The sequence below is a fragment of the Rutilus rutilus genome (genome assembly GCF_951802725.1).
Source record: "Rutilus rutilus genome assembly, chromosome: 23".
NCBI classification, from domain to species: Eukaryota; Metazoa; Chordata; class Actinopteri; order Cypriniformes; family Leuciscidae; genus Rutilus; species Rutilus rutilus.
In genome coordinates, this window is record NC_140233.1 from 21,557,491 (window position 1) to 21,574,335 (window position 16,845).

The window sequence follows — 16,845 nt, forward strand, 5'->3', positions numbered from 1 at the left end:
TACAATCTCACGACCAATTCATACGTATTTTACGAGATGGCTAAATCGTACGAATTCATACCTCACACATACTAATTCGTACGAATTTGTCTAACCCCAGTGATGGGTAGGTTTAGGGGCGGGGTCAGGGTTAGGTCATTCGTACAAATTCATACGAATTGGGCAACTCGTAAAATATGTATTTTACGACCTCACTCGTACGAATTAGCCACCTTGTAAAATACGTACGAAATGCCGTGAGATCAGGTTGTAAACTCTGACCTGCGAATTCGTATCAGACGAAGAACACTAGAAGAACAATAAGTAAAGTTCACTGCTGAGTGAACCCATCTAATCTTTTCAATTAACAGCAGCCGCTCACCTTGCTCTGGCATCAGCTGTTTTGGCAATGAGACGAGGTCTGACGTTAGCCAGGCTAGTTACAATTGCTCAAATTGTTACAATTTTGCCAGTCAAAATCTAACCAACAAGTTGGTAATGATGAATTAATCGCCAAAATTACATAAAATGTTCTAATTTTTGCCATTCAAAATTCAGCTGACTTCATTGCACTGCATTGCACTTCAAAATCAAACGGACAACTATAAACACCATCATAGTAAAATGATGACATTAAACTGTGTCTTCTTTCTTGCATTTACTTGAACACCAAACATCCCCTCTCCTATTGACTCAATCAAGAAAAAGACTTATCACCCCATAGTTATCCCAAAATGTCTGCCAAAAACATATTTTCATACAAATGATGCACTTTGCTAATATCTGATCAGGCAGGTGTGTGTATGTGACATGGTCATGTGTGAGCGAATGACGTGGGCTCCGCCACTGTCTGGCTTGTTAAAGGGCCCATTGCCTGTCACAGGTGTCTCCTATTGTGCATCTGCCAAAACACCACGCACATCACGCCATTTTGTTTGTTAATTACACCCTTCATAGCAAACAAGCTTCTTCGCAGAAATAGATCCTCTGTCAGCACCGGTTTGTATGGGGAACGTGTAGCGCTGGCAGTTTTATAGATCATCATGTCAAATAGAGATAGAAATGTGTCATTATCATTTGAATCATCTGTGTTTTAATGCAATTGCTCTTGATGTAAATGGTGGCTATTTCACTGTGACACTGATGAGACAATAATGAGCACTGTTATAGCGCACTGGGTGCCATTGTGTGTACCTTGTTTTTTAGGAACAATTTATCACTGCAGACACACATATAAGCATGCAAATGATCCGTAGATCCATTTAAATTGGGTAAATGCACTAAAACATACTCACACAAAAAATATTTAGAAGATGATGCTAAATACAAATGGTATTTGTGTAATTAACACATTTTTGTTACATTGCATAGATTAGTGTTGTGTGAAATGGGAAGAAATTTTAAATATTTGCATTGTTGTATTGTAATACCACTGGATGAAGTACCATAACTAACACAAATGCTAACAACCACATAACATATCTTAGCGAACACATTTCCGTGTTGTACCTATACTATTTCTAGTTTTTAAGTGACTTTTACAACTGTCAACTACACTGTAAAAAAAGTTGCTGCCTTAAATTACATACAATCTACTTGGATGTTGAAGTTATTTCAACTTAAATGACATTAAACTGACCTAAATTAGTTGAATTTTGTTTAACTTGTAAAAAGAAAGTAGAAAATTGTCCCTGTGGTGAAAATCAAGTTTTTAATGTTGTTTATATGTCTTTGTGTTTTAATATGCTGTGTTTATATACACTGGTGTTTCTGACATCACAAACTACCTTGTAACCAATCAGGTCAGCGTGTGATCATCAACGAGTGGATCGCTGAGCTGGAGTGAGTGGAGGCGGGGCTAATTTGCATATTCATAGAACCGCAAATACTAAAAGAGCTTGCAATCAAAATCCATATATGAACTCAAACATTTCTCAAATTCTTGCAAGATCAAATTATCTGAGTTTAGAGTTGTGTGTCTATTTTCTTCTCCTGAGGTAGGCCTACTGAGAAACAATATTAATATGAAACATAACTGAGAAGTCCATTAAACTTTATGATCTAGTACAGTTTTCAAATTGCTTAGACACTAAAAGTGGAACTTGAGGCTCATTCAGTGAAACCATTCACTCATTGTAATATGGATTCCACTGGAGGCGAGTGTAAATGTGAACCCAAGTGCAGTTTATTATAAACAAAACATGAAACAAAAACATGGCGTGGCATGAAAGCTCAAATCAAGACATGAACAAACCCAAACAGTGGTCTACAGGAAACAATACTTGACAAAGACACATGGCAAACATGGGGGCTTAAATACACACAAGACTAATGACTAGACAAGGGACACCTGTGAATAATGAAACAATGAACCAATGACAACATGACACATCAGACAAGGGAACAAATGGCAGGATCACATGACAGACAAGGAAACATGACGTGAACAAACCCAAAAACAAAACCGTGACAGATCTCTCTAAGACGCCCAACAAAACCCAAAAAAAAAAGTTCCAGGAGGGTGGTGGAGCGGAGGCGGTCTTGGGGGAGGGATGGAGGGCCAGGCCCGTGCAGGGGGACAGGACATGGGACATGGCGTGGGCGGACCCGGCAGTGTAGGAAGCCAGGGCGGATCCGGCAGTGCAGGAATCCAGGGTAGACCAGACAGTTCAGGTGGCCAGGGTGGTGCCGGCAATTAAGGGGACCATCATATCAAGGACCCTACTTCCCCCCCAAAAAAAATATTCTTGGGGACAGCTATGGGGTTATGGGCTGGAACAGACACCGTGGCTGCCATCTGGCTGCCAATTTTTCCCCCTGGCAATTGGGACCGCACCGGATCGTTCAGCCCAAAACGAAAAATGTCCTTGAAAGCCATATCATTCAATTTTACCTGGTAGCACAGTCCACAAAATTCCTCCACATATTTTTCCAGGGGAAGATCTCCCTGGCATAGATTTAGGAGGGCAACTGCTGGGTTCATGGTCAGAGATCAAGTATTCTGTAAAGGATCCACTGGAGGCAAGTGTAAATGTGAACCCAAGTGCAGTTTATTTTAAAAACAAAACAAAACATGAAACAAAGACATGACGTGGCATGAAAACTCAAAAATCAAGACATGAGCAAACCCAAATAGTGGTCTACAGGAAACAATACTTGATAAAGACACATGGCAAACATGAGGGCTTAAATACACACAAGACTAATGACTAGACAATGAACAATGAACCATGAACCGTGAACAATGAAACAATGAACCAATGACAACTTGACACATCAGACAACGGAACACATGGCAGGATCACATGACTACAAGGGATCACATGACAGACAAGGAAACATGACGTGAACAAACCCAAAAACAAAACCGTGACACTCATGTACCGAATCTTCAGACCAAGGCCACATTTACACATAACCGGGTATTTAGAGAAACGAATATTTCTCCCCCCTCCGTTTTCAAAAATAACATCGTGCACACAACATCGTTTTCAAAAAAGTTGTCGTTTACATCAACCCGCATAAATACGCCGTCGAGCAACATCATAATTATGCCAAACCTATGGGCGGCAGTGTAGGGAGAGGGATAAAGCCATGAAAGCCAATCAGAATCCTCAAAATCGACAACAACGAATAGCACGAGCGACTTCCAGTTCCTTTCGAAACAACAGACATGGTGCGAGATTCATTTGTGTGGACAGGCAGCGAAGCAAATGCAAACAGGCCAAAAACGTTTGCACAAAAGTAAAAATGAGTACCACCTTAACAGCATCCATGATCAAATAGTAGCCAAACAAACTCTAAACATAGTGCGCTCACATGACGTAAGCATTTTCTGGCGCATAATGTGACGTTTGAGAACCTAAAACCCCATTTCTCCCAGTTGACACGGCAACACATAACCGGCGTTTTCAGAAATCTCCACTTTGGCTGGAGTTTTTAGAAATAATCGTTTTCTTGGATAAAAACAGCGTTTTCGTGTAAATGACAGGCCAAAACGCAGGGAAATATCTGCGGTTTCCCATCGTGTAAACGGGGCCCAAATCTGCAAAACTACAAGCACATTACGAGCTAACACTCAGTTTGCACTTCATTTGTGTAATACAAACTTTTTGAAAAAGTCTAAACACAGTTCTCTACATTACTGTCACGATGTGGTTTTGTGTCCTGTCATGTTTAGTGGTTCCCTGTCTGTCTATTAGTCATCCCAGGTGTTTCCCATTAACCACGCCCCCTTGTTATCCTGTCTAGCTCGTTTACCCCTGTATTTAAGCCCTGTGTTTCAGGGGCCGTATGTATAAAGCCACTCAGAGTAAAATTTTAGTCTTAAGTCTCTCAAAATTCTAAGAATGACGTCACTTTACTTTTATTCCTAGACTTAAAAATAAGTGTGATTCATAAAGGTTCCTAAGTGTCAAGACTAGGTCTCAGCTCCTAAATTACTTAAGAGAGCTAGTGATGGCCAGATCGAGGCCTCGTGAAGCAATGAAACAGTTGAACCAAATGTGCCATATTGTTTCGAGGCTTCGAATCAATCCGACACCCGTCTCAACGGTGACACCTAGTGGTCACTTGCAGGTGTTGATCTGAAACAACCTTGACGAGCCATTAAAAAAATGTGTTGTTGTTTTTTTATTATTATAATTTTCTAATATGTGAAGATTGTAACCTATAGGCTCCTCACTGTGCATACTGTTATTTTGGTCTTGCAAAATGAATATTAATAAAAGAAAATGTCTCACTTTTTTAGAGATTTTTATTCAAAAATATTAATTTCTCTGCTGTGGAAGGACTTAGACTACTTCTTTTTTTACAGATAATTTCTCCAGCCTTTGAAAAAATCCTCTCACAAGGGACACTTGTTGCTGGCATGCAAATATATATATATATATATATATATATATATATATATATATATATATTGTTTTGGTGATTTTCCTTTTATTGTGACAGGACAGTAGAGAGATGACAAAAAAAAAAGAGGCGGGAAAGGTCCACGAGCCAGGACTCGAACTCGGGACGCCCAGGTGCAAAGACACTACATGTCGGCGCACTGACCACGAGGCCATTGGCACCGACGGCAAAAATATTTTCTTTAGCTAGGACATACAAATGAGGAAAGATTACTGCTATCTCTTTCCAGTTTCATTTCAATTCCAGTTAAATTTAAATGCAAGCCTAAATAGCCTATAACTAATCAAATCGCACTATGTCACTATATCACCAAAAATCCGCAATCTCAAAATCAAACTCCTCTCACAAAAACCCACGAGGTCAATATGCGTTGATTTCACTTTTATACAGATGTGCGACTGTGTGGTCTGTTCCCGACCGTGTCAATCAAACGCTGATTCGGCGGACCACACCTGATGAAACACTTAGTGAAACACTTCGAGGCTTCGTTTGGCCATAGTCACGTGACATAGGTGTTTTGAATCACGCTTCGGATCAGTGTTTCGAAACATCTGCGTTTCGGGATCTCGCAAAGCTTCGGAACGACTGTTTCGCGTCAGCCATCCTTAAAGAGAGCTGAAGAGGTCTCCTAACCTAGTTAGGAGTAACAAGATGGCCACAGAGAGGAGGAGGCCACGCACTTTTCAATGAAAATATGATGTATTGGAGTTACAGTAAATGATGACGGAGTTGATCAAACAATAAAAGTTTGTTTTTATTTTTAATGACCCTACAAGTTTGCTTAAACCATCAAAATATGAGGAAAATGGTGTTTTGTTCTTCCCTCATATTTTACAATATTTGAAATATATAAATATAAAAATAAACTTAGTGAAGATATTTATCTGACAAAATTATTTCAAGTCGCTTTTTACAATACAGGGCCCGGTTTCCCAAAGCGTTCTTATCTCTAAGTAGTTCTTAACCTAGTACTTAAGTTCTCTCTTAACCTTAATGCACGGTTCCCGACATGTTCGTACGCTAAGTATATCTTCTGTAAGTCACACTTTCGTAAGGTTGGTCCAGACCATTCGTAAGCTCTCTCTTAGCGTTGTTTGCAAGTCAAACTATGGTATGTTGACAATGTTGTGGCTCAACAATGATTTTATGCTATATATAATGATATATATACTAATAAAAAAAATGTCCGCAATGGATACAGGACTATTTATGAAGTTGACTTTATTTGTTATTAGAACTAAAATGGTGCTAATTAGCCTTGGCTATTTTCTAATGTCATTAAAGCATTAATGATTGTCAATCTATAATTGGCATTCACTTTTGATAATTATAATCTGGCAAACAATTTGCCTCTAATTGCTACACTACTACACTATAACACTACACTACACTACATTACACTACATTACACTACATTACACTACATTACACTACACTACATTACACCACATTACACTACATTACACTACACTACATTACACTACATTACACTACATTACACTACACTACACTACACTACAAGTTAAAGAAAAACCTTTATCCTATTCAATATCTGTAGAGAACAGGCCTCAAAACATAAGAATATCTGTGAGTGATCAGCCCTGTTAAATACCCTTATATGGGCAATGTATCCCCCAGGATACAGGCATTCAATGCCTGATAATCAAAGTTGTGAGAAGATTATTTAAAAAATATCCACAAGAACATGTAAAACTATCCTTAAAAAACTATTTTCTAAAACAAAATCACTCTAAACTATCATAATCGTGAAAAATATAAAAACACTTCCCTCATAGCCAGTGTCTTTGTCCACGTATGCTGCCATTTTGGATTTTGATACAAATATTTGGAATGTTGGCATAAAGTCACATGACCTGATTACATGACCCATCACCCCATCAGTGTTTCTCATCAACTGCAACCACATAATGCCCCTCCCCCCATGGCCCTTCCCCCCACAGCCTGTTAAATGACTGTATCCCCCAAGATACAGAAACTCTTTAAGGGTTAATGTTGACAAAGGAGCGTACACGTTAGAATTTCTGCATCAAAAATTGACATATGCCCAAATGACCACGTCTCATAGCTGATTCATCTTCATTCATTTATAGGGCATTGAACGCAGGTCACATGGTTGTCAGAGGCTTCCCTTTCCACTGCTTTGCCTCATGCATAGCTTTACGTCAAACACACAGATAATGTACATTACAAACTAATGTCTTTACGCAGCCTCTTCAAATGAGACTTTATATCTGAATGTGCACTTAGAATGACACTGTTTAATTTCCTTCTGGATAAATAAGGTATCTCATAGATAGAGCATAATTACATAATTTTTAGAAGTCGTTAAACCCATGTAAAGAAGTGGCACAACGGGATAAGGAAGGTGGATGATTAGCGAGGGATACCCAGTTCGTCTACCCGTCACAACATATTGTGTGAACATATTACTGACAATTTAACCATTTAATTAATAGGCTATATTTTACTGATAACTTACACTATGTTAAAATAAAAGTTACTGGAATAATTTGAGGAATGTTTCATTTGGATAGAACGTGTTGTCTTTCTTAGCGCTGTAATGCACCGTGTGAAGTGTAAAATCGATTCCTGAGCAATCGATGCCAACTAATTCAGCACCTTCACTTGGGACAGCGCCTTTGTTAAGTTGAACTTAAGCGGCAGCGATTTAAGAAGCTTCCAAGAGACACTTCGGGGAACACACTTAAAAACATAAACTACTTTGGTAAGATATATCTTTCGAGTCTTCTTAGCAGGCTAAGAGTGAGCGTTATCGGGAAACCGGGCCCAGATTGTTTCAAAGCAGCTTTAAAGTGATAACAGGAAAATAATGCAACAAAGTTAGTTTGGGCTGTACAGCAGCTCTAGAAGAACATAGTGCCATTGTGCAGCTTAAGTAAGTTCGATGATGATTAATTTCCATTGTAAAAGATCATTAGTCATTAGTTATCTATTTAGTTCATTATACAGTCGCTCTGGAGAAAACAGTGATGTCATCATTCAGCTCAGTTCAGTTCAGAGACAATGGTGTCAATGCAGGCAGATCAATAATATGGTTGAAGAAAGGGCTATACAGCTACAGGTAAAAAAAAAAAAAAAAAAAACACTAAAGAGCTCACAGGAGAAAAAAAAATCATACATTGTCTGCAACATAGTCAGTTATTAATATTTCATTGTCCTCTCTTGTTCATTTGTTTGACAGCCTGGCTAAAAATGATGTCTGTACAATTTGACATGTTTCATTGTGTTATCACAAATAAACAATTGACTCTAAGCACAACTACACAATACGCGTACAAAATCTTTAACACATTTGTAACCCTATTTGAATAAAGGGTGAATCTGACAATTTTCCTTTGCCTCACTTTTGGCCACTACTGTATGGCAGTTCATTGACTTTGCAAATCTCGCAGCAAAATAAAGCCACTTTAATGAGTATTTCAGGCTTTCCTGAGTTGTTGGATCCATTGATGGAACACATGTTTGCATAATTGTAAATGAGGAGACACACATCAATAGAAAAGGATTCCACAGCATAAATACTAATTTGCAAAAATTTTGCACAATGCAAAGCATTTTTTAAAATAAATTTAAATATTAAAGTGTCTTAATTAAACGATTTTATTATAATAAAATTAAATGATTGGTGTCATGCTGTAGTGACCTCATCCTTGCAGGCTCACTATTGGCTGATTCAGTGGTTGAGGGCGGCCATTTTGGGTTGACATCACTGTAGTCCTTAGTTCACAACACTTAAGTGCCACTTCAGTCAGCACTTAAGAATCAGTCTTATACTTTACTGAAAGTTGCTTTTAGCTGCTTTATAAAAGTCTCCTACTCTTAGAAAAGTCCTACTCTTTACTAAGTATTTTCTGACACTTAAGTCAAAGCTTAAGACTATTCTTAAGAGCATTTCTTAGAAGTTTTATACATACGGGCCCAGCCCTGTCTTTGTGAGTTCTTGTTTGATTGTTTTGTGTTTACAGTGATGCTGTTGTTCGGTTGTTCTGTGTTTACAGTGATGCTGTTGTTCGGTTGTTCTGTTCCTGAGTCCTGAGTCCTGAGTCCTGAGTCCTGAGTCTGAGTCTGAGTCCTGAGTCTGAGTCCTGAGTCTGAGTCTGAGTCCTGAGTCTGAGTCCTGAGTCTGAGTCCTGAGTCTGAGTCCTGAGTCTGAGTCCTGAGTCCTGAGTCCTGAGTCCTGAGTCTGAGTCCTGAGTCCTGAGTCTGAGTCCTGAGTCCTGAGTCTGAGTCCTGAGTCCTGAGTCCTGAGTCCTGAGTCTGAGTCTGAGTCTGAGTCTGAGTCTGAGTCCTGAGTCTGAGTCCTGAGTCTGAGTCCTGAGTCTGAGTCCTGAGTCTGAGTCCTGAGTCTGAGTCCTGAGTCCTGAGTCCTGAGTCTGAGTCCTGAGTCTGAGTCCTGAGTCTGAGTCCTGAGTCTGAGTCCTGAGTCTGAGTCCTGAGTCTGAGTCCTGAGTCCTGAGTCTGAGTCCTGAGTCCTGAGTCTGAGTCCTGAGTCTGAGTCCTGAGTCTGAGTCCTGAGTCTGAGTCCTGAGTCTGAGTCCGAGTCCTGAGTCCTGAGTCTGAGTCCTGAGTCTGAGTCCTGAGTCTGAGTCCTGAGTCTGAGTCCTGAGTCTGAGTCCTGAGTCTGAGTCCTGAGTCTGAGTCCTGGCCGCCCGAGGGGTCGTCTCCGCCGTGGCCGCCCGAGGGGTCGTCTCCGCCGTGGCCGCCCGAGGGGTCGTCTCCGCCGTGGCCGCCCGAAGGGTCTTCTCCGCCGTGGCCGCCCGAGGGGTCTTCTCCGCCCTGGTCCTCTGCACATCCTGATCCTCCCTTGCTGCCTGCACAGCCTTCTCCGCCGTGACCGCCCGAGGGGTCTTCGCCTTGGCCGCCTGCACATCCTGCTCCACTCCGCCCTGGTCGCCCTCGCTCCACGGCCCAGGCCCGCCTTGCCTGTGTCCTGGTTCCGGTTCCCAGTACGGGCCTGACCCTCCGTTCCCTCCCCCAAGACCGCCTCCGCTTCACCGCCCTCCTGAACTTTTTGTTGTTGTTTTTATGGGCGTCAGGAGCTACCCATGGGGGGGGGCTATGTCACGATGTGGTTTTGTGTCCTGTCATGTTTAGTGGTTCCCTGTCTGTCTATTAGTCATCCCAGGTGTTTCCCATTAACCACGCCCCCTTGTTATCCTGTCTAGCTCGTTTACCCCTGTATTTAAGCCCTGTGTTTCAGCCCTGTCTTTGTGAGTTCTTGTTTGATTGTTTTGTGTTTACAGTGATGCTGTTGTTCGGTTGTTCTGTTTCTGAGTCCTGAGTCCTGAGTCCTGAGTCCTGAGTCCTGAGTCCTGAGTCTGAGTCCTGAGTCTGAGTCCTGAGTCTGAGTCCTGAGTCCTGAGTCTGAGTCCTGAGTCTGAGTCCTGAGTCTGAGTCTGAGTCTGAGTCTGAGTCCTGAGTCCTGAGTCTGAGTCCTGAGTCTGAGTCCTGAGTCCTGAGTCTGAGTCCTGAGTCTGAGTCCTGAGTCTGAGTCCTGAGTCCTGAGTCCTGAGTCTGAGTCCTGAGTCTGAGTCTGAGTCCTGAGTCTGAGTCCTGAGTCTGAGTCCTGAGTCCTGAGTCTGAGTCCTGAGTCCTGAGTCTGAGTCCTGAGTCTGAGTCTGAGTCTGAGTCTGAGTCTGAGTCTGAGTCTGAGTCCTGAGTCTGAGTCCTGAGTCTGAGTCCTGAGTCTGAGTCCTGAGTCTGAGTCCTGAGTCTGAGTCCTGAGTCCTGAGTCCTGAGTCTGAGTCTGAGTCCTGAGTCTGAGTCCTGAGTCTGAGTCTGAGTCCTGAGTCTGAGTCCTGAGTCTGAGTCCTGAGTCCTGAGTCCTGAGTCCTGAGTCTGAGTCTGAGTCCTGAGTCCTGAGTCTGAGTCCTGAGTCTGAGTCCTGAGTCTGAGTCCGAGTCCTGAGTCTGAGTCCTGAGTCCGAGTCCTGAGTCCGAGTCCTGAGTCTGAGTCCTGAGTCTGAGTCCTGAGTCTGAGTCCTGAGTCTGAGTCTGAGTCTGAGTCTGAGTCTGAGTCTGAGTCTGAGTCTGAGTCTGAGTCCTGAGTCCTGAGTCTGAGTCCTGAGTCTGAGTCCTGAGTCTGAGTCCTGAGTCTGAGTCCTGAGTCTGAGTCCTGGCCGCCCGAGGGGTCGTCTCCGCCGTGGCCGCCCGAGGGGTCGTCTCCGCCGTGGCCGCCCGAGGGGTCGTCTCCGCCGTGGCCGCCCGAAGGGTCTTCTCCGCCGTGGCCGCCCGAGGGGTCTTCTCCGCCCTGGTCCTCTGCACATCCTGATCCTCCCTTGCTGCCTGCACAGCCTTCTCCGCCGTGACCGCCCGAGGGGTCTTCGCCTTGGCCGCCTGCACATCCTGCTCCACTCCGCCCTGGTCGCCCTCGCTCCACGGCCCAGGCCCGCCTTGCCTGTGTCCTGGTTCCGGTTCCCAGTACGGGCCTGACCCTCCGTTCCCTCCCCCAAGACCGCCTCCGCTTCACCGCCCTCCTGAACTTTTTGTTGTTGTTTTTATGGGCGTCAGGAGCTACCCATGGGGGGGGGCTATGTCACGATGTGGTTTTGTGTCCTGTCATGTTTAGTGGTTCCCTGTCTGTCTATTAGTCATCCCAGGTGTTTCCCATTAACCACGCCCCCTTGTTATCCTGTCTAGCTCGTTTACCCCTGTATTTAAGCCCTGTGTTTCAGCCCTGTCTTTGTGAGTTCTTGTTTGACTGTTTTGTGTTTACAGTGATGCTGTTGTTCGGTTGTTCTGTTCCTGAGTCCTGTGTTCTTGTCCTAGTTTGTTCTAGTTTAGAAGCTAATTAATAAAGTGTGCTGCAACTGGATCTTGCTTCATCAGTGCCTCAACCAACACACACCTGAACGTAACAGAAGAACTCACCAAACCTAGATCCAGCTGCCATGCCTACCTGGAGTCCTGATGTCCAGATCATCCGTCTTCGCCAAGAGAATCGCGCCATCGAGGATTATGTCGCAGAATTCCTCGAGCTGGCACATCTTGCACAAATGAGCACCCAGTGCTTGATGATCTTCTTCTGTGGGGGATTATCGGAACCACTCCGGTCTCTGATGCCCGAACCTGATCCGCACGGGTCTTTAGAAAGGTACGTTGACCTGGCCCTGTTGTGGAGCGGTTCCTTGGTTACTGTGGGCGAGGAGGAGAAGAAGCTCCCTGAACCCGCAGTGTCCCCTCAGACCGTGCTCCACGTCTTGCCAGCAATCAAGCCAGCCACCAGATCGGTCTATGGCCGTACAGGACCGATCTCCAGTGTGGCCGATCCTCCGTTAATGTCTGCACATGCTGCCAGGAAGACCATCACGTCTGCCGATCCAGAGACTGTTCACGTCGCGTCTGCCGATCCAGAAACCGTTCCTGTCACGTCTGCCGATCCAGAGCCTGAGCTTCATGTCACGTCTCCCGATCCAGCACTCCACGCCAGTCCAGCAGAGCCAGAGCCAGTCGCCTGCCCGCCAGGGCCAGTCGCCTGCCCGCCAGGGCCAGCCGCCTGCCCGCCAGAACCAGAGCCAGTCGTCTGCACAGTCGAATCAACTCCATCTCAACACCGCTGGTCCCGTCCAGCACAGAGCCTTCACCGCTGGTCCCGTCCAGCACAGAGCCTTCACCGCTGGTCCCGTCCAGCTCAAAGCCCTCTTCACCGCTGGTCCTGCCCAGCTCAAAGCCCTCTTCGCCGCTGGTCCTGCCCAGCTCAAAGCCCTCTTCGCCGCTGGTCCTGTCCAGCCCAGAGCCGCCTTCGCCGCTGGTCTCGTCCAGTCCTGAACCGCCTTCATCGCCTGTTTCATCCAGCCCTGACATGCCTTCGATGCTGGACTCCTTCTACCCGGAGCCTAAGCCCGTTAACCTCCCCAAGAATTTTTTTGGGGGGGGGCCATATGTCCTCGCCGTGGCCACCCAAGGGCCCACGGCCGCCCGAAGGGTCTTCTTCGCCATGGCCGCCCGAAGGGTCGTCTCCGCCGTGGCTGCCCGAGGGGTCTTCTCTGCCGTGGCTGCCCGAGGGGTCTTCGCCGCCCTGGTCCTCTGCACATCCTGATCCTCCCTGGCCGCCTGCACAGCCTTCTCCGCCGTGGCCGCCCGAGGGGTCTTCGCCTTGGCCGCCTGCACATCCTGCTCCACTCCGCCCTGGTCGCCCTCGCCCTCGCTTAGTGGTTCCCTGTCTGTCTATTAGTCATCCCAGGTGTTTCCCATTAACCACGCCCCCTTGTTATCCTGTCTAGCTCGTTTACCCCTGTATTTAAGCCCTGTGTTTCAGCCCTGTCTTTGTGAGTTCTTGTTTGACTGTTTTGTGTTTACAGTGATGCTGTCGTTCGGTTGTTCTGTTCCTGAGTCCTGTGTTCTTGTCCTAGTTTTTGTCCTAGTTGCTTCATCTGTGCCTCAACCAACACACACCTGAAAGTAACAATTACACACATCATTCAAAGCTAACAGCTCTTTTGTTTAATTTGGGAAACACTGCCATTTAAATGCCACACTCATTTACTGATGACGTGAAAACGCTTGTACATAGATTGATCACTTAGAAATCGAAACTCATTGTTTTGAGAAAGAAAGAAGTTATTTTTACCCCCTTGAATTTCTGTTTATATAGTGTAAATATATATGTATATATTTACATATATGTATATATGAAGAGTTCAGATGCAAAAGCCTCTAAGTGCCATCTGAAATTTTCTTCTAGAATGATCATTTTTATCAAGCTCGTATATTTAAGTTAAGTAATTTCACTTAAATGGCAATGAAAATGACCTATTAATTGTCATTTAAGTGAAATTACTGAACTTAAATATACAAGCTTGATAAAAATGATCATTCTAGAAGAAAATTTCAGATGGCACTTAGAGGCTTTTGCATCTGAACTCTTCATATATTTATGTGTATATTTACAGTTTTTCTTGATTGCTTAAACACTATAACCAGGCTTTTGAACTAAAATTTCAAAACCATAACACCATTTATCAAAAAGCACACTCATTTCCCTAAACTATAAACACTATTCCCCTGTTTTGACACATAAGTCAGATTTGTTGAACTGTCACTGCAAAACTCTACACACAAATCCCTTCATTTCTCATTGCCTACACCATGTTGTCATTTAGAAAGCACTAGCATTCAATATTGTTCACTCAAGTTAGCACTGCTTCAGCTCAGTTAGACACAATTACCCAAGTGAAAACACTAGGAGTCAAAATTGATCACACACCAATCAGAACCTTCAATAGATAGATGAAAGGGCCAGAGTCAGTTCAGTGGGTTTTGGAACAATGGATCCAGAAATACATGAAGGAAGAGGTTGAGGACACTGGAGTGGAGGAGGAGGAGGAAGAGTAGATGGGAGCGGAGGAAGAGGTGAAGGAAGAGGTTGAGGACACTGGAGTGGAGGAGGAGGAGTAGATGGGAGCAGAGGAAGAGGTGAAGGAAAAGGTGAAGGAAGAGGTTGAGGACACTGGAGTGGAGGAAGAGGAAGAAGAGTAGATGGGAGAGGAGGAAGAGGTGAAGGAAGAGGTCGAGGACACTGGAGTGGAGGAAGAGGAAGAGAAGTAGATGGGAGCGGAGGAAGAGGTGAAGGAAGAAGTCGAGGACACTGGAGTGGAAGAGGAGGAGGAGGAGGAGGAAGAAGACACAATTCAAATGATGCTGTTGGGCTGTTTTAACAAGCCAATAGTGGCATTATTCAGCTCAAGCCAATTCAGAATTGATTCAGTTCAGTTCCATAACTGTGTAAAATTCATCAGTACTGTATATACAGTGTATTTGTGCACACACATGCACGTGTGACAAACTCCTCTAACTCTACTGCACCGAACAAGCAGAATACACAAGATAGTAGTGTTTGACATTTTTCACATCTGTGTGGAGTTTGGTGTGTATGTGGCTAATCTTGTGATGTTTGTGTGTAGAGTTACTATGCAAAAACACAATCTTTGGAAGAGTTAAAATAGTTTGGAATGAAGCGTTTGCTTTTGCAAGAGATGTCTGATGTTTTGCACGTTGTGTGTGTGTTTTGTGGTTTTGTGTGTAGTTTCAAGAAATGGAGCCATAGTTTCAGAAACTGTGTGTAAGCAACATGAAAAAAACTGTAAAGAGAAACCTCTGAGAACTAAACCTCTAGGCATGATAAACGTTAGCATTACACAGTGGTGTTTGATTTTCATGCAGGGAACAGAGCCGCCGGTGAATGTCACTGTGTGCCTGAGACCAGAGACGCCACATCTGGGCGGTCGGGCTTCAAACCGTCACTTCAGTAGAGAGAGAGACAGTTCGTGAGTTCATTAAAAGCTATTAATTAGCGGTTGGACTCACAGTGAATCCACACCAACTCCATCATGCATGTCGCTGAGGCTGTTTTTATTTCCAACAGTTCTGTGGACATATGTTTTCAGCATTTTATCCGATTTGTAATGAGAAGCATTTATAAACTTAATTTATCAAAATATGTCAACTTAACAGATTTAAACAAATCACATTATCATGCATAATCATGCAAAACAACATATTTTATTAGAATTCACAGGTAATTTTTTATATAAATAAATAAATACTGAGAGATGTTTTTACGTTCCAGATGTTGTAGTTCCAGTGTCTTCCAGCAGGGACTGAGACAAACCTTGACCCGTTGATACTGGTTAGGAGTATTTTAAGTATTTTCTAGAAAAAGGGGGGAACACTTTTATTGGCCATCAAGTCCCGTACATTGCAATTTTAATGTGTGCTGCATGTGTTTTAGCAATTCATGTTTAATATTAGGCTACTAAGCTGTAGACCTTTTTTCTTTTTTTTCTTTTTTTTTAATATAAATAAAACAACAACGATATGATGTTATACTGTCATAAGAAAATGATTAAAAATTACATTTCTTCAGGCAGAAAATTAGTCAGCATAGATATGCTACTCTACACAAAATGCATTAATTTGATTGATTTCCAAAATCAATGTAGGATAATTTCTGCATTAAAACTTCGAAAAATCGAATAATGTTTTAAAAATAATTAAAAGCAGTGATTGATAACACCAATACAAAAACATTCGGATGCCTTTAGATAGATTAATACATTTATGTTTATTTCTTTCACAACCAATTACAGATCATTTGACTTGTCAAAGACAAATCTGCAAGTCTGGTGTGGTAGTTTGAAGCCCTCCTGTGGTGAAATATGGAACAACAATACAAATATGTCTTGTCTGTCTTAAAAACATATTGAATTCATCTTTTCTCAAGCAATTCCCACAACGTATATTTTTTATTACGTTTCAATATTTAATGTAGCATTATATATTAAATAGGTGCTTAGCATATTTTTTTAGAACAGACAAATCTATCTGAAACTAGAAACATCTGCTAAGCAGCAAAACACACAAAGGAATAAATATGTCATACATTTATATTAAACCTATATAACACAGATATTTATTTAAAATATGAAAAGATTTATGCAAATACACCTAAACCAAATTGTTGGACAGAAATACGCGTGGCCGCTAGAGGACGCTCACTGCATATAATATAATATAATATAATATAATATAATATAATATAATATAATATAATATAATATAATATAATATAATGTAATATAATATAATATAATATAATATAATATAATTAAGCATCCTATATCTAATAGTTGAATAATTTGTATAAAATGTATATATTTATAAATACTCTTAAAAAAAAATCATTGTTTACAACATATGTTCATATATGAATCATATAATTCATTGTGTTGTAATAACAGACCCAATATTATTATTATTAATAATAATCATCTTCATCATCATCATAATAATAGTCGTAGACTATATAAAAACAATCATATTTTTTTAAAAACATGTCAATATTTATTTATTGATTTTACAGCTCGTGTGATTGTTACAGTTACACTGAAACTATTTCTTGGCTCTGACCTGT